This window comes from Eretmochelys imbricata, chromosome 12 (assembly GCF_965152235.1).
Source record: "Eretmochelys imbricata isolate rEreImb1 chromosome 12, rEreImb1.hap1, whole genome shotgun sequence".
In the NCBI taxonomy this organism is placed as follows: domain Eukaryota; kingdom Metazoa; phylum Chordata; order Testudines; family Cheloniidae; genus Eretmochelys; species Eretmochelys imbricata.
In genome coordinates, this window is record NC_135583.1 from 42,022,630 (window position 1) to 42,042,095 (window position 19,466).

Genomic DNA, 19,466 nt, shown 5'->3' on the forward strand with positions numbered 1-19,466 from the left:
CAGCACACAGTGATCTGTCCTGTTTCAAGTGGGTAGGACAGAGTGCATGCTGGGACCTGTAGTGTACCTTGCACATGCTTCCATATTGAAGATAAGACTCATTGCAGTTGGATTCATGATGCAAACTGTTTGGCCTTCAGTCTGCTCTCAAGTCATCAGTAGCCACAAGGTTGGACAAAAGTTGGTGTCAGTGGTCCATCTGCCCTCCTCATTATGGGGAGCAGGAAGTTTATTGAGCTAACCAAACTTCTACACAGAGGGAATATGCCAGGGAAATGCTTTTCTGTTCGATACGTATAGCAGATGGATCAGTGAAATGTTGCACTTGCTGGGCAGTTTTTTGTTCATATTATACTAATAAATATAAAGGTTTCTGTGCACATCAACAAAAAAAGCCTAAAAGCTCGAAAGGGGAAATTAACCCCATTAACCACAGACTTCATAGCAGTGTGGTAAAGGGAACCCAAATAATGCAACCCGGGAGTACTACACAGCCAAACGTAAAGAGAAACTGAATAGTTTAGAGTCTCTTTGTGAAGAGTGCCACCAAGGCCCTTCGGCATTTGTTGCTGGGAAAAGAACTCATGTTCTTAAGCTTGTAAATTGGTTCCCACTCCTCCCACCTCAGCTGCTGCAGTGGGACACAGGTTTGGAGGGGGGTCATCAGGAATACTAGCCCTATATTAATTTAGGCTTTAAATATATAAAGTAAAACCACTTGCTGGATAAAAAATAACCAGTGCAGATCGCAGGGCAGAGGTGTCACGGTTGATGGATGAAGACCTGTGAGCTGTTCTGCTACCATGTTCCACCATAGCTACAGCCTGCAAGCGGGTTCCCAGGGCAGATAGATGGAAGCACATTGTGCTAGCTCTGCTGAGAGGACATTTAAATGTGGATCACTGGGACTAGGTTTGTGCCAAGAGGAAAGGTCCAGGATCACAGGGGGGGCAGTGGAAGAACTGAGAACAAGCCCTGAACTCTTGACTGCAAGTCCTGTACTGTTAGCCACAGTGACACTTAGTTTTCGTGTAGAGCTTTTCAGCACAGTTGCCAACTTTCACGTGGTAAATAAGCACCCCGACTTTCACAATAAGCCAAAAATCAAGCGAATCCCATTTCAAAACAAGGCCAAAACAAGCCAATCCCTAAGAACCCCAACACTCTGTGACCAGATCCCCCGGAGTGCAGTCTGGGACTGTGGTGTGCCCTTTGTGCACCCCTGACTACAAGCCAAAAACTAGCCAACAAGCAACTCACAAGCCAATTAAGCCAAAACCAATCCCAATTTCTGCATTTTTTCCACCGGTTTGGGATGTCTGCTTTTCAGCTGTAGAGCTGAGCATTTTCCAAAGGAAGAAAAGCATTGACTTGATTTTATGAGTGGGGAGACTGAACCACAGAGAAGTGAAGTGACTTGCCCATAGTCCCACAAATGGTCAGTGGCAGAGAACTGAAGTCTTCTGTGACCCAGTCTAATGCAATATCACTGAATGATATCGCTGCCCATTCCTCTGCTCTAGCTGAGCCTGCAGGATAAGTTTCTAGCTTGAAATGGCCCCTGAATGTCTTATTTGATCAGCCTGACTAGCACAAACATCCTCAGGAGGTAGGGCAGCCACAGAATGGCAAAGATCTCCCTGGTGTTAGCTCTGTCTTATCACATTGACTACTGCCTACAACCTCAGTCAAACTATGGCACAGCAATTCAGTAACTTGAACCTGAAGAGAATCAGTGTAAAAGAGATGCTTTGGACCATGCCGGTTTCTCATAGCTCCACATTAAACTTTTATGGTGACAGAACTTGATCCTCAAAAGGCTCTGTGTGGAAGGGACCTCAGTGCTAATGGCCCACCACAACTGATAGGCTTCAGTGCACTTCCCTGCAATCCCCCACCTTGCCTCTAGGCCAGTGGGTTAGGTCCACAGCATCTTATGATCAACAGTGTCATAAACATAGTGCTGGGTCTGTTTGTTTCATTTAGCATTTGGTGGCTGTTTTGGTTCGATTTGGGGTCTGTTTTCATGCTTTGCTCTGGTTTTTCTTACAGTTCTTTGGTTTGGTCTCCAAGTTCTGGTCATGGCAGTTTCACTATTTAAGTTGGCTCCTGTGTGTACAGGGTGACATGGATAATTTTTGTAACTGAAGCAGTTATTTCCAGTGCTATATAATAATTTCACACTTAAAATCATTCACTCAAAGAAGATAAGCCACTAAACAAACTAATGCCACTTGCATGCACTTTTGTAAAGCACTTCCAACATTTCTTGCTTTGTTTTAGATCTGCATGTTTAGGTTTGTGCTTCTGACCCATCAAAATCAGAGATCTGCGCTCCTACTCCAAAGGCAAAAAATCACTGAACGTGAAATGTCAGCAGTTTGTGATGACATAGACTGCACTGCTTTTCTATTACCTGAGCCAATTCTTCCCCTGGTGTAAAACTGTGGAGCTCCATTGTCTTCACTGGGATATGCTGATTGATGCCAGGTGAGGATATAGCCAAAGGTCTCTCCTTTCACCTTTTCGGATTTGTGAATTCTGGTAAGCAGTCAGAACACCCTGTCACGTTTATTGTATTTTTAGTCTTTTGACAGGGTGCTAGCTGGTTAACAGAAAGATGTGGAAAGCCAAAGCCCGTGCCCCAGAGAGCTTACAATTTAATTTTAGATATGATGCAAAGAGAAGGGTGATGTAGGACAAGGATTACAGTAATAAGATCACAGATTCTCAGTTTGGGTCTGTGCCCTTTGTGGGGTTCGATTGCAAATTAAATGCTGTAGGGTTTCTTTTTAAGTGAAGTACTTTTTATGGGCAATGATGCAGAAGTGAGTTTAAAGAAGAAGAGGTTTCAGCAAGAAGTTCTGCTATAAAACCCAGGATGGATGTCACAGGAAATCAGGGTAAGACGAGAGAGCTGATGATCATGGATGCAAGATGAGGTGAGAGGTGCAGTGACTGGGGACATAAGCTCTGTTGAGAGCTATGGAGACAGGGATACAGGGTAAGGTGACAACTGTGGTAGGCAGCACATGCCAATGTGACACTTACAGTGACCCTGGGCTACAGAGTCAGGTGACACATACTGTGACCGGGGTGAGGCAGGGCAAGGTATCAGGTGTAGCCTCTGGGTGTGTGTGAATGCAAGACCCAGGGACATGTCTGGTGAGCTGGTAGGTATAGAGTGAGGGGACGGATGAAGTTACTAGAGGGATACGGGACATAGTGACAGGTTGAGTGTCTGGGGTAGAACAGGGGCTGATGCAAGACAATGCCGGGAGTGGCTAAGGCCTGCTGTAGTTCAGAAGCGGGGCAACGAGTGCAGTGTGAATGGAACGGCATGGTACAGTGATTTGCTAGCAGGCTTGTTTCCATTTGGAAAAATTCTAGACTGGAAGACAGGAGACGAACAGTTCGATCCTAGGCTCATACGTTGCAGTAAAAACATAATGTGAAAAGGTCTTTGCTGCTGGGAACATATGTCACCTCCAGAGGACTTGTGCTTTCTTGCTTCCAATAATCACTAAATTGAAATAATACAGAAAAAAAATAGCATCAGGACCTGGAGCTGCTATGTGCAAGGTGACGTTTCTGTTAACAGCGTGCAGGCGTGGTGAAGTTATCTTGGCTCTTATTAGGGTTTGTGTTTATACTGGAACTTTAAGTTTAAAGATGAAATCTCTCCACTGGACTGCTACATGCCTTCCCTCCCCCGTAGTGGAATAGTTCAGTTTGGTTAGCAAGACTTTGCATATGGGAAACCACACAGGAAGAGAATGGTCCTTGAATTTGCTTAAGAAATAATTCCCAAGAAATCAGTAATTACCAACAATTAAGTCCCAGTGCTGGGTTAGCATCTGAGACAGGAAGCTATAACACATCAGTATTAAACCCCAGGAGAAAAGCTTGTGTTCCTGCTATTAAAAGCCATTGTTAAGAGCAGTGTGTTGTGTGTCTGTGCTGTGGAGCTGAAGGGCAGGAGCCTCGTACTTGGGGGTCCCTGCCGCTTTGCACCTACTCGAATGCAGGACACACTTGGCTGGACTGATAATATTTATTCAAGGGCTTTTCAAGAGACATGGAAAAATGTGTGCTTTTTCGTCTTGAATTTATCACCCTCAGCCTGATAGCAAGAGGGGATCCGAATGCAATTCAAAGAGTAAAAATGATAAAAGAAACATGTACAGTCTTTTCCAGGTATTCTGTAAGCTGTTTCCAAGTAACCTTGTGCATGGTAATGTACTTTGTCCTGAGATTTTGCAAAGGCCTGAATAGTGTCTTCTGTGCAGATAGGTGCATGATCTGGATGCCAAGAAGTGAAATAACTTCCTTTGCCTTCCTCACGCTGGGTTTTGTACATCTCGAATAATGACCACTCTCTCATTCAAATCAAAATGAGTTGGTGGTTTGGGGATAGAATCTGTAATGTCTGTCTGCTGCTTTCACATCACCCGGTGCAGTTTGGCCGATGACATGTGGGGACAGAAAGAGCTCCGTTATTGTTGTATATGGAAATTTTTCCGGAAAGTTTCTGGTTAGTTTCTCAGCTTCCCTGAATGGTACAAAGGTTTTAATATTTTTTTGTATGAGTCCTGTCTCTATGCATGAATGAACAGAAACCCACAGATCAATAGACGTGGGACAGCAGGATAGCTGCAGAGAGATGTACACCTATCGGATATACATCACAGGTTCCTTAAAAATGTGCTGCCAAGCTTTTGAAATAAAAGATGTTTAAGAACCTAAATTACTAACAGGAAGTGTCTGCAGACTTAAAAGTTACACCGACATATATTTTAAGAGACTTGAGTTTACGGTTCTGTGCCTCTTCTGTGAAGACTCGTACCTTCATAGACATCTAAAGCAGTGATTCTCAACCAGGGGTACATGTATCCCTGGGCATACACAGAGGTCTTCCGGGGGTACATCAACTCCTCTAGATTTTTGCCTAGTTTTACAACAGGCGACATAAAAAGCACTAGTGAAGTCAGTACAAACTAAAATTTCATACAGACAATGGCTTGTTTATACCGCTCTATATACTGTACGCTGAAATGTAAGTACAATATTTATATTCTGATTGATTGATTTTAAAATTATATGGTAAAAATGAGAAAGTCAGCAATTTTTCAGAAAGCGTGTGCTGTGACCCTTTTGTATTTTTGTCTGATTTTGTAAGCAAACAGTTTGTAAGTGAGGTGAAAGTTGGGGGTACGCAAGACAAATTAGACTCCTGAAAGGGGTAAAGGAATGTAGAAAGGTTGAGAACCACTGCTCTTGCAGGGGAGTACTCTGCTTTGGGTGTGGAGAATGGCCCATTGGGCTGAAGATATCAGTCCACAAAGCCATTGGGGGGAGGGGCTAGCCCACAGCAGGTTTGATCATGAATTTTAGAAAGGTGTGCGTTTCTGTCTTTGTCCCAGCATTTCTAAGGCTGTCGTAATTTGTGCAGTTTGTGTATTCCCCGCTGGAGCAGAGCCGGGGAACTGAAAACAAGGAGCATTGCTGTTTGGGGCAAGCAGTTTGTTTTCACAGTCCTCCTACACACAGCCCACTACCCATAGTGTGACGCTGGTGGCTCTATTTCTTTTATGGGTCAGACTGGCCTGTTTTCTGAAAAGGTCAAACCACTGCAAAAGTGACACATGCAGCAGCAATTTCTTAAGGTCTGAATAAGTCTCTTAGCAATTTAGGATCCCACACACTACAGGATTGCATTAGTGCTTGAGACTCAGAAAGTGAAAGTGACTCAAATTAGACCAGACCAGCTTCACTGCTGAGAGTGTGAGTGTGAAGTGCAAAAAAATAAGCAAACCACATCAGTATTGGAAAGCAAATAACATTGCTCATATTCTTTGTTTTATAATCTGGAGTGATTGTAATAACACAAGTACAAGTATTAATCTTTTTAACTAGTGTTTTTATTTTTCACTTTTTGTTTGTTGTACTAATTATTTGTGTCTTTCCCCTTGTAAGCCTCGAGTTATTTGTCCAGTTCATCCTATGCAGATGAATAGGATTAGTAAAGGAAAATGGGGAGAATTTTTTGGAGTGTGTCCTGTACGAGTGGAGTGAGGTATACTGTGAATTCCAATATGCGAAGAGAGAACATCCCTGTAAAATCCACTTAGGTATAACTAAGCATTGACACTCATTCAGATGAAATACCACCAACATAGCTTCTTGAAAATGGCTGTTTAAAAGTCATCTAGCTGCATTGTGCCTACTCGGGATGCCACAAACAGGCAACATAAGAATTATGAATTAATTATTGAATATTTGATCCATAACTCTTGAAAAGTTTCTGCAAATAAGGATCATCGTGTTTTTTTCCTACTCACTAAAGTCTGCTATTTCACTATTTATCTGTCTGTCTCTAAATGTCTGTCTAGAATAGATGCCTAGGTATGATGAATTTAGTGGCAGAAGCAAAATGGCATAGTCATTTGATGCAGAATATATTCATTTTCTGTCCCTTATAAAATGCAGAAATGTTTAAAAATACAATAACCCAAAGGGAGTCTTGAAGGGAAGAGAGAACACTGCTCCATTGTATTTCTGCAGCAAACTCTTTCCTTGCACGTCACTGGAATGTCTTTTGCGGTATCTGTGCCCTGAAAATATATGGAGTACAGTTTCTGAAGAGAAAATAGAAGGTGTTTGCAGTCAAGCTGCAAACAAGGAAGGTAAAATGGGTGTGAGTGGGTGCAGCTCTTGCATGAACTGCTTTCCAAAATCCCGCACATTCTCAAGAAATGTAGAGAAAGAAATCTCCTCTCTCACCAAAGATTTGCCTGTCAGTGATCAGGTGTCATGGAGACCAACACTTGAAATATATTCTTATTTCTCCCTCTCTCTCTCTCATATACTATATGTCTATTGTGTGTGTTTGTATTTGTGTATACACACACAAAGGATCCAATTATGCCCTCAGTTGTACCTAGGCCCCTTGTGTATATACATTGCAGCTGTGACCATTTGAATGAGAGAGATTTAAAAAAAAAAAAAACATGACACACACACAAAAATCTTTCTTCGGAAGGGGAAGTTTAAAACTGCCTTCAAATTAATCCCCAAAGAAGGAATCTCTCTCCCACTGAGTGAGACTTGTCAGGTGCATGTGTGATTTATACACACACAAACACCCAGTAGGAAAATACTTCGTGTGTATGTACTGTATGGTATATACTGTGCTCCACGGGCAGATCCTGAGAATGTTTAAAGGAGAAAATTTCAACCAAGGACTCTGAAATAAACCAACAAGTTTCAGCGGGTTGGATCCCTCAGCAGTTCTCGCCTGTCTGCATTATTTTCAGCATGTACTGTATTTCGAATGGTGTAAGGAAGGACCATAACCAGAGCAACTCAGCCGTCTGGAGAGAGGCATGTTAAAAACTAAAAAAATGAGAAGGCTCTTGCCTCGGTTGCTGGCTGTTGAACAGCCCCAGGGCAGGACGTGTGAACGTTGCTTGAGGCAGGGGCGTCATTTTGTTTTTCTTCCTCCCCTTTGTAATAATTCTTTATCCAAATTCTTGTAGTGAATGAAACCTGCTGCAGTGAAAGGTGCATTATCTATTCTTGGCCACTCCTCAGGTCCTTGGTGGTCCTAATGTCTAGTGTGTTGAGGGGTAAATATTTGGCCACTGTGCTAGCCACTTCTGCACAGCCCCTGAGTGACCCTGCATTAATTAGCTGGGAATTTCAGGGCTTTGAATCTGATTGAATCAAAATATTGTTTTTACAAGTTGATGAAGGCTTGATTGATGTGGGTCCTGCTGATTCTTTAAAGGATTAAATTGTATGTACAGATTACAGACTCCTGCCTGTCACTGCTTAAATGGGAATTGTTTTTAACAAAGCTTTTTTTAAAAAAAGTCCCATAATCTGGTGTGTGTGTGTGTCTCTCTCTCTCCATTCCAGTCAAACTGAAAGTTTCCTTTTCATGCGAGTACCATCTCCTCTCCCTGGGCAATGGCAGGAAATAGGAATCTCTCGGTTCCAAGTTGGACAATGCTGGGAGGAGATGGAGAGCACAATTCACCTCTAGCCGAGATGGCTATCAGAGGCACCGAGCGGTAGAACTCTGCTGCTGCCCCACACAATCTCATGGGCAATAGTAAGGAGCTATCAAGTCTCTAGACCTCCCTTATGCAGAGAGAGAAGGGCAGGCGGGGAGCAAATAGATACACTGAAGAGGGTAAATGGAGATCTGGTAAGGATCTCCCGCTGAGTACTGGGGCTGGAAGTTTACCAGAAAAAGCTTAAACTGTATGGTACGTTAAAAAGAGAATTCAGAGGGCCGTTATTCTATAAAGAGAAAAGCACTGCAGACAGAAAGTCCCTTTCCTTCATATGTGGGACAGATTGGGTTGTGTTTTTTTTCATCCTAGAGATTTACAAAACCATAATCTCATTTCACTGTAAACCTGTTAAATTGAAAAATGGCTTGTTCCTATCACTGCTGTGCTGTATAATGAATCAACCCCAACAAACATCTAAAAGAAACAATAAAAGGAAACAAAACTTAGCTGGGGCTCTGCTGAAGGACGTACAGGCTGCATCACTCTACTCGCTGTTTAAAATGTGCACATGGCCACTTTCAGAATTACTGCTCTTTGGATTTACTGTTGCCACTGAGTCTCTTTGGGAGAGTGAGATATGGCTGTGGTCGCCCTCCATTCACCTGTGCCAAGGGTGAGCTCCCACTAAGACAAGGGCAAGGGAGGAAATAGGGGATATGAGTGTGTTTAAAAGCCATCGAGGGAAGAGAGAGGAATATAACAGCGAGCACATCACCATAATTGCCTGACATTTCACCCAAAACACATCAAACACAAGAGCTGGTGATTCTAAAATGAAGAGAAGGAAGCAAACGTTCTGAACGAAGATCCAAGGAAAGTAGTCACCAGAGCCGGATCAGGGTGAAATCCTCTACGGCAGCAGATAGCGCTCCCGACCACACTGGAGGCATTCTGGCCACTTCTTGACTTTTTTTTACGTTTCCTTGAAAAACATGGCGGCCCTTGGTTGGACTCTATATGGAGATGTTTTACATCCAGAAGTCCTTCCACCACTGTCTAGCATTAGTGCATGAATAATGGCTCTCACCCTCCCAGCCAGTTCTTACTGCCAGGAGACCCATGTTTGTGGAAATAATTAAATACAAGTAACAAAAATATAAATGAACCCTAAACCATCAACCCTCTCATATACACAAAAGACCCCCTCCATTGAGAGGGAGCCAAGAATTTTGTAGTTAAGGAAAAACACCATTATCTAACGACCTGCATTCCAAGGACGTGAGGAACTACTGTATGATAGACACAGGACAACAGTTATTTTTAGGGGGCGCTGCTCTTCAATAATTTTGTTCACAGCACAAACTTACAAATGTGTGTCATTGTGTGTGATCCTTTAGGGATTGTTGTTTGAAAATGTACTTTGGATCTCTTCTATTTCATCTGTTTGCATGGGCTGCCGCAAAGGGTGGCATTTGATGGCGGCGAGTTCTGCGGGGAGAGAAGCGGATTGTGTTCTGTGTTTCATCGGGGCCTGAATTCTGTTGGCTGTCAGGGCAGCTGCTGCTGAATTTTCTTTTTGTTTTTGTAACTGGTGTCAGGGCACTCAGCTCTCATGGATAGGCATCCTCTTTTGTTGTAGAAACCCAAATAAACTAATTCGTGCTGCTTAGCGTGGACACGAGTTACAGTATATTGGCACAAAACAATAATTTCTCTTAACTAGAGGATGGGCTGTCACCCTATCCATCATAAGTCAAATGGCCTTATCCTGGAGTCACTTCTTCGTATTGTAAATTTACAAAAGTCTAGACCAAGTGGGCTCAGAGTATGGCCTGCAGCTGACCTCTGCAGCATAGAGCTGTAAACAAATTACAGACCCCTTCATTCCGTCCTGCCCTGACAATTTGATCTGAGTAGCCAGGCTACGGAGCATGCTAAGAACTAGTCGCTATGGTCACAACTTCATACTACAAGTGAGGGCCCTGTAAACTGCTTCATTTTATACAAATTATTAGGTGGGCAAAATATTGGTGTTCTTCTGTGCGTGTGTGTATAGTTAATGATATATTTTATTAACCACCACAACCTCCTCCATATGCTGAATGGCTACAACCTAGTTTTGAAGAATGCACTGCAATTTGTTTCTGAGAGATTGCATTTTTGTAGGATTGTGAAGTATGGGGAATTGGGTTTTGCCTTCTGGATGAAGCAGAAGCACTGAGGAGTCTATTACTTCCACGCTCTGTCTCTCCTTTGACACGGTGTAGCATGAGAACGTAATAATGAGTTCATGGAATGGTTTCAAGAAACGCTTTGTCCAGAAGGGATATGCTGTCGAATAATGCAGCCTGGAGAGCATCCCTCTAGTACCTGGCTAGTTCTATAATAAAGAATTGCCAAGATGAAAATAGGTTTCCAGGGATCCATCTTGGTATTTAGCTATAAACTGACGTTATCCTTTTACCTTCGAATTACAAATACTAACCAGTTCACCTCAAACACTCCTCTGAGGCAAGTAAGTAGTTTTATCTGCATTTTACACAAAAGGAAACTGAGGGGCCTGCCCGTGGCCAGCAAAGGAGTCAGTCCTGGAGCTAGGAACAGAACTCCGGTATTCCTGATTCTCAGTCATCTGCTCGGACCCTTCGTCCACACTTCACCCTAAAACACAATGTAAATTATAAATGTCTTTCTTGTAGCTATGTATATAGGTTTGTGCATTTTCCAGTTGTCCCTACCTGTACCCAGTTCTCATAAACTAACTGCACTTCGCTGATTTCTAATTGAAAATATGGCCCAACACAGCCTTCCATTTTTCCTGACAAAACTTTCTGATAGTGCTTGTAGCATAGAATTTTATTGATTACAGTTATTCTGTGGATAAAGCAAAATTATACTGGAAGAGGTGCCAGGATGCTGTTGATTTTTGGTCTTTTCCTCTTCCTGTAAATCCTGTTAGAAACTGGTGGGTTGTTTAGCTTTATACACCTCATCAGTCATCACCTGAGTCTGAGTGTGAAGATTCTGCAGAAACCTTGTCCCATTTTGGCATTTTAGTCCTCAGATTTTTTTCCTTGCCTGGAAGACAGCTGGACTGAGGGCTGGGAATCTGGTCAGCAGGTTACATGCTACATTTCCAGTATTTTCTTTAATTTAGGTATTTACCAAAGCTACTGAATTCAGACTTGTTCATAATGTACACAACAAATAAACAACAGCACAAGATTATTTTACTATGTCTTCCTCCTGCCTTGTGGTGACGATTCAGCAGCTATAATGAGAAAAGGTTTTAATGTGTCTTTTATCTTCTACATGTTTTTCATAATTTCCAAGACACACATTTTAAATAGGTGTCATATTGAAATGACCCTTCCAAACTCAGTGATTCTGCTGCTGCCCGCCATGCATTCATTGTCTCTGACCACTTGGCTGCTTCTGATGAGGAAACATATGCTCATGTTCTGTCTTGTAACACTGGACTGATACCCACAGACCTCTCCCTCTGAAATCTGTTTTTCATTCAGTAATTTTTTGTAATAATTGTTCATGCTGATTTGAACACATTTTACATTTGTTTTTGGATCTGAATTGGTTCAAGAAGAATAACATTTGCAACAAATATAGATTCCTGTCATGGATTTTTTTCATTTAGATAATCACTCACCAAAAAGTGAAATCCTCCATTTTCAGTGTAAGAAATCTAGATTTAATAACAACTTTGTGTGTATTTCAGCATATCTTAATATTTTCTTAAATTGTGTGTGTGTTGAGATGTGTGCAATATACAGTTATGCAAGATGCAAACAGACTTTAATAACAAATTAAAGAGCAGTTTGTATTCATCTTAAAATAGCCCACAGCTAAATGCAAGTAAATATCTCTGCAGCCAAACTGAAATATGCAGGGAGGCATTTAATCATTTAGCCTCCAGATTACAAGTTACAGAATTTTTAAGGGATTTTTTAAAAATATAGATTTGTACAATGGGATTTGCTTATTACTTGTATGAATCACATTTTTATTTAATACAGAAAACGATTCAGATCTTCTTTTTCACTCATGCTAAGTATTTAGATTTCCCTTTTTGTCATTCTTAACTCAGAAAAGAGAAGAAAAATGCATTTGTAATTGTTTAAAATTGTCAGTAACATTTAATTTCTATCAACAATTTCTTAATTGTTGCTTTTAAAAGCAAAGCTTCAATGTGTCAGTCTAAATTGCACTACAAAAGGCTTTTTAAGAAATCACAAATTATGCTGTTAACATTTACCATTTTCAGATACTACTGATTAGATTAGAGATAATTATTCCTCATAATTTCACCACTGAAAAAGCTATATGTCTAGTCATATCAGAACATCTAAACGAAATTATAGAGAAACAATTTCTTTACACAATGTTTGCAGACTTATTCAAGAATGAAAGATTGAGGGTTTTAATTTTATCCAGTGTTTTTTTAATTAAAATCTCTTAGAAATCTAAAGTTTTAGATCTGATTTGGCTTTTCTATTGCAAAACACCACAATCTTTTTAGAATAATTTTATAGCTGTGTTCCTTAGAATAAGAGTAAAATAGAATATATCTAATTTTAATATATTTCAAGTTACTTTTCAAATAATTTCTTTATAAAACTGAACAAGGTCTAACTAATAGTAATATCTGCCATTCTGCATTTCCCCCCACAATTAAATGAAAAGCAAATGATATTAATGGGGTGAAATACGTGTCCAGAAGAAATGTGGAGAGATTTAAACTGTGCAACTAGTTTAAAATGGAAATGTAGGTGAGCTTCTTTGTCATATTTTAAATATTTCAAATGAAGTCTTTTAAGAGCACTGTGAAGAATGGCTTCAGCCCTAAAAAAAGGTGCCCTGCTTCTGCAACAAAGAGCTTTGACTTTAGTTAAGAACTCACGACTATTATCAAAATTAGAAATGTCATTTTCTGCATTATTTTAATGGCAAGCTTACCTTTAGTAGGATAAGTCCTTTCTGACATGATATAAATGTTTTAAAATAAAAAAAAGCATTGAGGGAATCAGAGAAACATTTTAATCTTAATTATTCATAAATAGCTACCTCAAGTCCATTTTCACAAAATGTCAGTTGACCAAAAACATGCTTATTTTTCATGAGGAAAAGAATATTTATGCTGTAAAAGAATGCTAAATCAACGTATATTTAAGTTAAAATGAAATTTGCAAATCAGAAACAACCGTCTATCACAAAAGTCCATTAACAGCACAGCATTTGCTGCAGAAAATGCAACAATGTTATGAATTTGTTAACTCTTTGGCTAACTGACTGAAGAGAGCTCATGATAAGGGACAGTTATTCTTTATTAATAATTTTTTCAGGAGATCTTAGATAACTTTATCTAAAATATTTGGTAAAAGTTTTAAAAATATTTATCAGTAAAGTTCCAAGATGCAAGTGATGTAAATATTTGAGAAGCTTTATAATAATTTTCCTAATCTCTGCTCAAGAGACATGGACTGACAAACACATATTTGAATATACTGCACACTTCTAAGTTTAACAAATTCTGTGTGTAGAGTTGTCTAGAAAAGACTTCCTATTCAATTGCTAAATACATTTCACAGCAAATGATCAGTTTGTTCTTTTAACTATGCAGATGAAGGAAATAAAATGGGAGTTTGTGGAGTTTTCAGGAGGAATTAATTGTTCTTCTCAACCTTCCTGGTACCCGTACTATTTGTGTTCATGCTGTCCTGCATGGCTGCTTGTATGTTTGTGTGTGTGTGTATATATATATCCAGGTTTCACTGGCAGACCTAATTTCAGAATACATAATGCATGATTTTGAAACCAATTTGTTATTGTAATAAAATATTTTTAGGAATGCATGGAGGTACTTGAGAGGAGAATGTTAAATTATACATGCATTGTGGCCGAGTGCATTTATTTAGCTCAGTGTGCAGGTGAATCTCCCCATGACCTTGGCACTTGCAGGGTAGCATAGAATAACAATCAAAGCTAGGATTGGAAATCCTACCATTTCCAAATATTAACAACTTCTTTCAAAGGAAATGCTGATTTCAGCATTTATGTTAATGCAAACATCAGTATCCCTTTCAGAGAACTTAAAAAAGAAGCCATGATCTTAATAGGATTAAAAGCCATGCTTTTTATTTTCAAAATGCTAATTTGTTTTCTGCATTCTGTTTTCATATCAGGCCTTGTTATTTAGTATGCTGGGATCTAGAGGACCCTGAAAGCTGCCAGAAATGCATTGGTAATGATAGGAAAGCTACATAAAAGGTTTCTGTCTGAAAGGAATTCTAGATTCTTCCCAAGCATATTTTCTCCGTTCCTGTTAGGCGGTTTGAGAAACTAAATGCAGTGGTGCTGCTAGGGTGGGGTGTTGGAAGGAGTTTGCTTTGTATTTCTCTCTGTTGATCCTTTCACATTAAGGAACAAACATTAGTTATTAGAGGTGTATTAATTGACACAGTCTGTGACCCATATTAGTGAGAAGAACTGATTTGTCCGGAGAAGTTTGGCTGTGAAATTCAGAGTAGCCTGAGGCACCGGACATTCTGTAATCTTCTTATTTTTGCAGGCTTTCACAAGCAGCTCTCCCATCGCTGTTCATGCTGAACAGTGGGGTGTAGAGAGGAGGCCAGAACAGAGATAATCATTTACCATGTAATTTGTTTTGAGATTCCTGTGATAGATTTCAAAACCGAAGCATCCTGCAAGAGAACATAGCCCTTAAAACCTTTAAGTCAAGCCAGTTCTGTGCTTGGTGGTGGGTTATGCAGTGTCTCAGCAGGAGACCACCCTAACGAGTGGACACCCAAGGCACTGACCACTATCAGTGGGGACCCTCTATTTATTTAATGGCTTTTAAACATGGCTTCTATTCCTTTTTCTCAAACAATGACTCTTATACTTAATGCTGTCAGTGTGGGAGAAACACAGTGAAAGTACAGTTCAGTGCAGGTTGATTAAAACCATTTGCAGCAATCAAGAGAGGCAGGTAATTTTCTGGACAGATTTTTTTTTTGTAAATGAGGTGTTCCATTTGGGAGCTCAGGCTTCATGCTTTGCCGGCTAGCAGCTGTGCTGATGTACCAGAACTTTCGTGTATTCTGCACTGGTTAGGGGGTGTTTCTTCAGTTCACAAACTTTTGTTTCAGTAACTCCACAAAGGCATAAAACTGAGGGATTTTATATTCAGAATATCAAAGCTTTTGTCCAAATGGGGAAAGAATCTGAAGGAAAAGGTGGGTTTTAGTGGGTTTTGTATCTTCTTGTCATTTTAATATCTGTTAACTGGCCGATAATTTGTTTTCTACGTAAAGAAACATAAGGGAATTTTGTTAAAGAAAAACCGACTGTGAATCATCGCCAGCTGCCAGCAGAAACCAGGGAGGCGATTTTTTCACTTTTTTGCTTTCAAAGAAGATATTTGCATTCTTCCCTCCACCTTTTCTTTGTTGTTGAACTGACATTGTTTGCAAGGATCCATGTTGCTTCTCGTGCTTAATTGATTTCTTAAAAGTTTTCTTCCCGTTTCGAACAGTTGTTTTTGACTGTTTTCCAATTATAAGGACTGAGACTCACATAAAAGAAACTGTCATCTTTGCTTTGTTACTTTGTGTGGGGCAGTGGGTTACATTTAACAGGGGTCTCTTTTTTTTTTTAAATAACCTTTGGATTTCTCACAAAACTCAAGGAGTTTGTCCAAATTCTGGGATAATTACCAACTTCTCTACAGGTCACATTTAGAGGTATTTAGGCACCTCACCATGCAGATTGACAGCTAGTGGGATTTTCAAAAGCACCTAACTCCCATGGAAATCAATACCACTATATGCGTATCGGCATCTTTAGGCACCTAGACACCTTTAAAAATATGGCTCTAGATCCTTACACAGATGACATAACAATCTGTGGCCATGGAAATCTTTAGGGCTATGCCTTTAACTGGCTATGGTTGTGCTAGAAAAAACACAAATCTGGATTTCAGTGGGAGGTGGGATGAATAAAGCTTTGGAAGGGCCCTGTAAAATTGTAAGTGAGTAAGTGCCTTGAGATGACCAGTAAGGGAACTCTTAAATTGGATGGTAGTTCCTCACAGCAAACTCTGTCTTCCTGTTTGATGCCCAGCACAATGCCCTGATTGGGGCCTCTGGGTGCTACCCTAATACAAATAACACTTATCATAACAGACACAACATGCTGGTTTTATAATACATGAGTTTTCACTGAGGGCTTAAAATGGTCTCAGAAGTGCTGGCTCTGTCAGAGTTTGATGAGGGAATCACACAAGTTTGCAACAGTTCTGTAAGGGGGAGGGGTGGAAGCCTATTGAAATGCATTTGTAATGCTGCTGCTTGGTCTGCCAGCAGGCAGGCATGTTTTAATAGCAGAGAAAAAGGAAAGTGGATAACAAAGTGAAATAGCCAGAATTTGCCAATCAGGATGCTGTATGACTTCAGTAGTCACCAAGAGGGGCGTGAGGACAAATTCAGGCCCATAACGGAGCACAGCATGCTCTGAAATACTGATCTGGAAAGGGCAAAACCAAAATCAGCAGACAGACAGTGAACCAATGAGATTTCTTACAATTTGCATTGAATGTAGAAGCCCAATTATGGCATACTTATGTATCACAATATAGTGTCCTGAGAAGTTCAAGAATCTTACAGGAAAATATCCCTGTCACAGATTCAGAGGGTCTGCTTTATGCACTGGTCTTTAACCAGTTTTGTGGGAGTCACCCTTTGGTGTTCTGGACACGAAGGATCCCCACTATTCCACAGCAGTTGGCCCATGGTCTCCACAACTCCAAGACATGGTCTTCAGGCTCCAGTGATTCGTCTCTCCATCTCCCTGCTGCAAGTCCAGCCAAGCAAGATGACTCTGGGAGATTTGTTCTACCCCTTCAGGGTACAGTGCTCTCAGAAAATAAGTGCAGCGACACCAGGCAGCCTTTTCAGAGCAAGGTAACAATTTACTAGTCACCTGGCATACAGAATTTTATGGGTTTGGGTTAGCGTGAGAGAGGCTGACACTGAGGGTTTGGCTCCTGTTGGAGGAAGCAGGGCTTCGCCATTTTCTATTTCCCTGGTGCCCATCCTTGCCCACTGTGCCCCCTTTGTCTCTCGGTCCCTGTGTCTGTGTCTGTGAGCCCTGTTCTTATCACAGGTTCCTGTCGCCACCAGGCCATTGTCCTTCCGCTGGAAAGCCATGCTGAGTTCCCATGATCAGCTGCATTACATGTTCATTATACAGTCACTGGGGTTCCCACTGTCCACCTGGTTCCTCCATTGGTATGTGTTGCTTCCAGGTAGCCCTTGATGACTCAATGATGCTGCCCCAGACAGCTGTGTGACACACACATCGTGCCTCCCCTCTGTCCCAGGGGGAAAATCAGTGCCCCATCATGCTAAGGGGTAATGGTTCCAAGAGGATGGCTACAGATTTATACAGATCATTCATAAAATATTACAGAAAATTCCCACATTCGTCACAGTCCCAAAGTGGGGATGGGCTGTGGTGTGCCCAAATGGAAAGCAGGACTTCAGATTCTGTCCTTGCCAATCAGACCCAATTCAGCGTGTCGGACCCCCATACAACCCAGTTCCCAACAGGCATTGCTTTCTGTGACTGAGCACACAGCAGTATTTGCCAGCCCCAAGAACTGTTGTTAACATTTTAGCAGTTTTGTTTTTCAGACCATGTGATGTGTTTTTAAACAACATCATTCTGTGATTAAAGGATTTTATTGATAATTGCAAAATGAAAAAAAACCCTGCAAACTCCCCACTTGTTTTCTTTGTTTAGCTGCATTTGGCCGCTGATGTAACACCCCACCCCCTCCGAGACGTGTACTAACAGAGTGATACAGTTTACAAAATCATATAGGGGCTACTCAAATCCCTTGTAAATATTCTTAGTGAAGCTGTCTCGCTCAGACCTCCGCTGGAGATGCCGTGGAATTAGAGGGACCCTACTGCATATACCATAAATTTCCCCATGTTTCACTGTGATTTTTCAAGTTGAAAGAGGTGGCAATAGCTGGTTTATCGTAAAGCAGCATAATATTTAAGAACTTTAAAGTTGTGCTTGCTGTTGGTGCAAATCTTTTTGGGCAAGAAGTGACGCTTTCTCTCAACTTTATTCTTGAATCAGACAATCCCGACACCTGAATCCTTCCAAAAAGGTGTTGTGTTAGCAGTCTCCAGTCTTCCTCCTTGTTGTCTGAGAGCAAAATGACTGCCAAAACAGTTAGTGCTATCCAAGTGGAAATAGACCTCTATCTTTGGTGTTCACCACTGCGTGTCTTCTCTACTTTGTTTAGAAAGGATTTCTCTTAGAATTTTCTCATAGCTCTGTATGGAAGCTACTCAATCCCATGCAATATTGAGATGCATTTATAGTATTAACAAAATAAGTGCAAGTTAAAGGGTTATGTAACACCATTTCAGGATAATTAGTTTAAGACACATTCCTCTTTAATATGTCTCACTTTATAGGAAGTACTGGATGCTGCTGCGTAGCAGAATTTTTCAGAGCCATATTTTGTGTCAGTGGCACTGTTCCCTCTAAGCTGTGCGTGTGTGCACGCACACAGAGATCCTAAACCCCGCGCACACGGCGAAACAATGCGTGCACAAAAATTTGCACAGAAGACATTTTTTGCACACGCGGCCTGTCAAAAATGAGAGGGAACATTGATCAGTGGCTTCAGAAATGCAACTGAATGGTTTACAGTATATCAGAAAAGTTTCCTTTATTTCTGGGAAGGATTTTCTGCTTATCTTTCTGTAATGGTGCAGTAGCTTTGCTAGGGGGTGGATTCTGAAGTATCACTTAACATCCATCCATTTCCTTAAGATTCTTGATAACATGGTTTGTATTTCACCTCTAATAAATAGGCTAGATTTCTTAGCAAGGCTTTAAAAAACAATAAATGGGATCCTCTTAATTAGTCTGCAGTTTCTTCCTTTGCATTGTTTTTCTTTCTTTCTTTCTTTCTTTCTTTCTTTCTTTCTTTCTTTCTTTCTTTCTTTCTTTCTTTCTTTCTTTCTTTCTTTCTTTCTGTCTGTTTGAGAGCAAGTTGTGTTTTCTCTTCTTCCCCCTCTATCCCTGGTAGAGTATGTGGGTCTCTGCTAGGGAGTTTGTGGCGTGTTCCTTTCATCTCTCCCCCTTCCTGTATTATCCATTCCTGCTGCCAGCCACACTGAGAGTTTACACAGCCCATCACTGGACAGGTCAGAGCATCCAGCTGAGAACTTTCAAAACCAAATTGCACAGATAGAGAAATTCCCAAACCAGGTGCTTTTCGGACACATTCCAGAAACCACACTGAGAGAAATATGGTACCCAAAGCCCTAATACTGATTTGACGAATATTTAATTTTACAGAGAAGTGTTTTACTGGAGTAGCTCGTGATTGGTCCCTTTTAGATG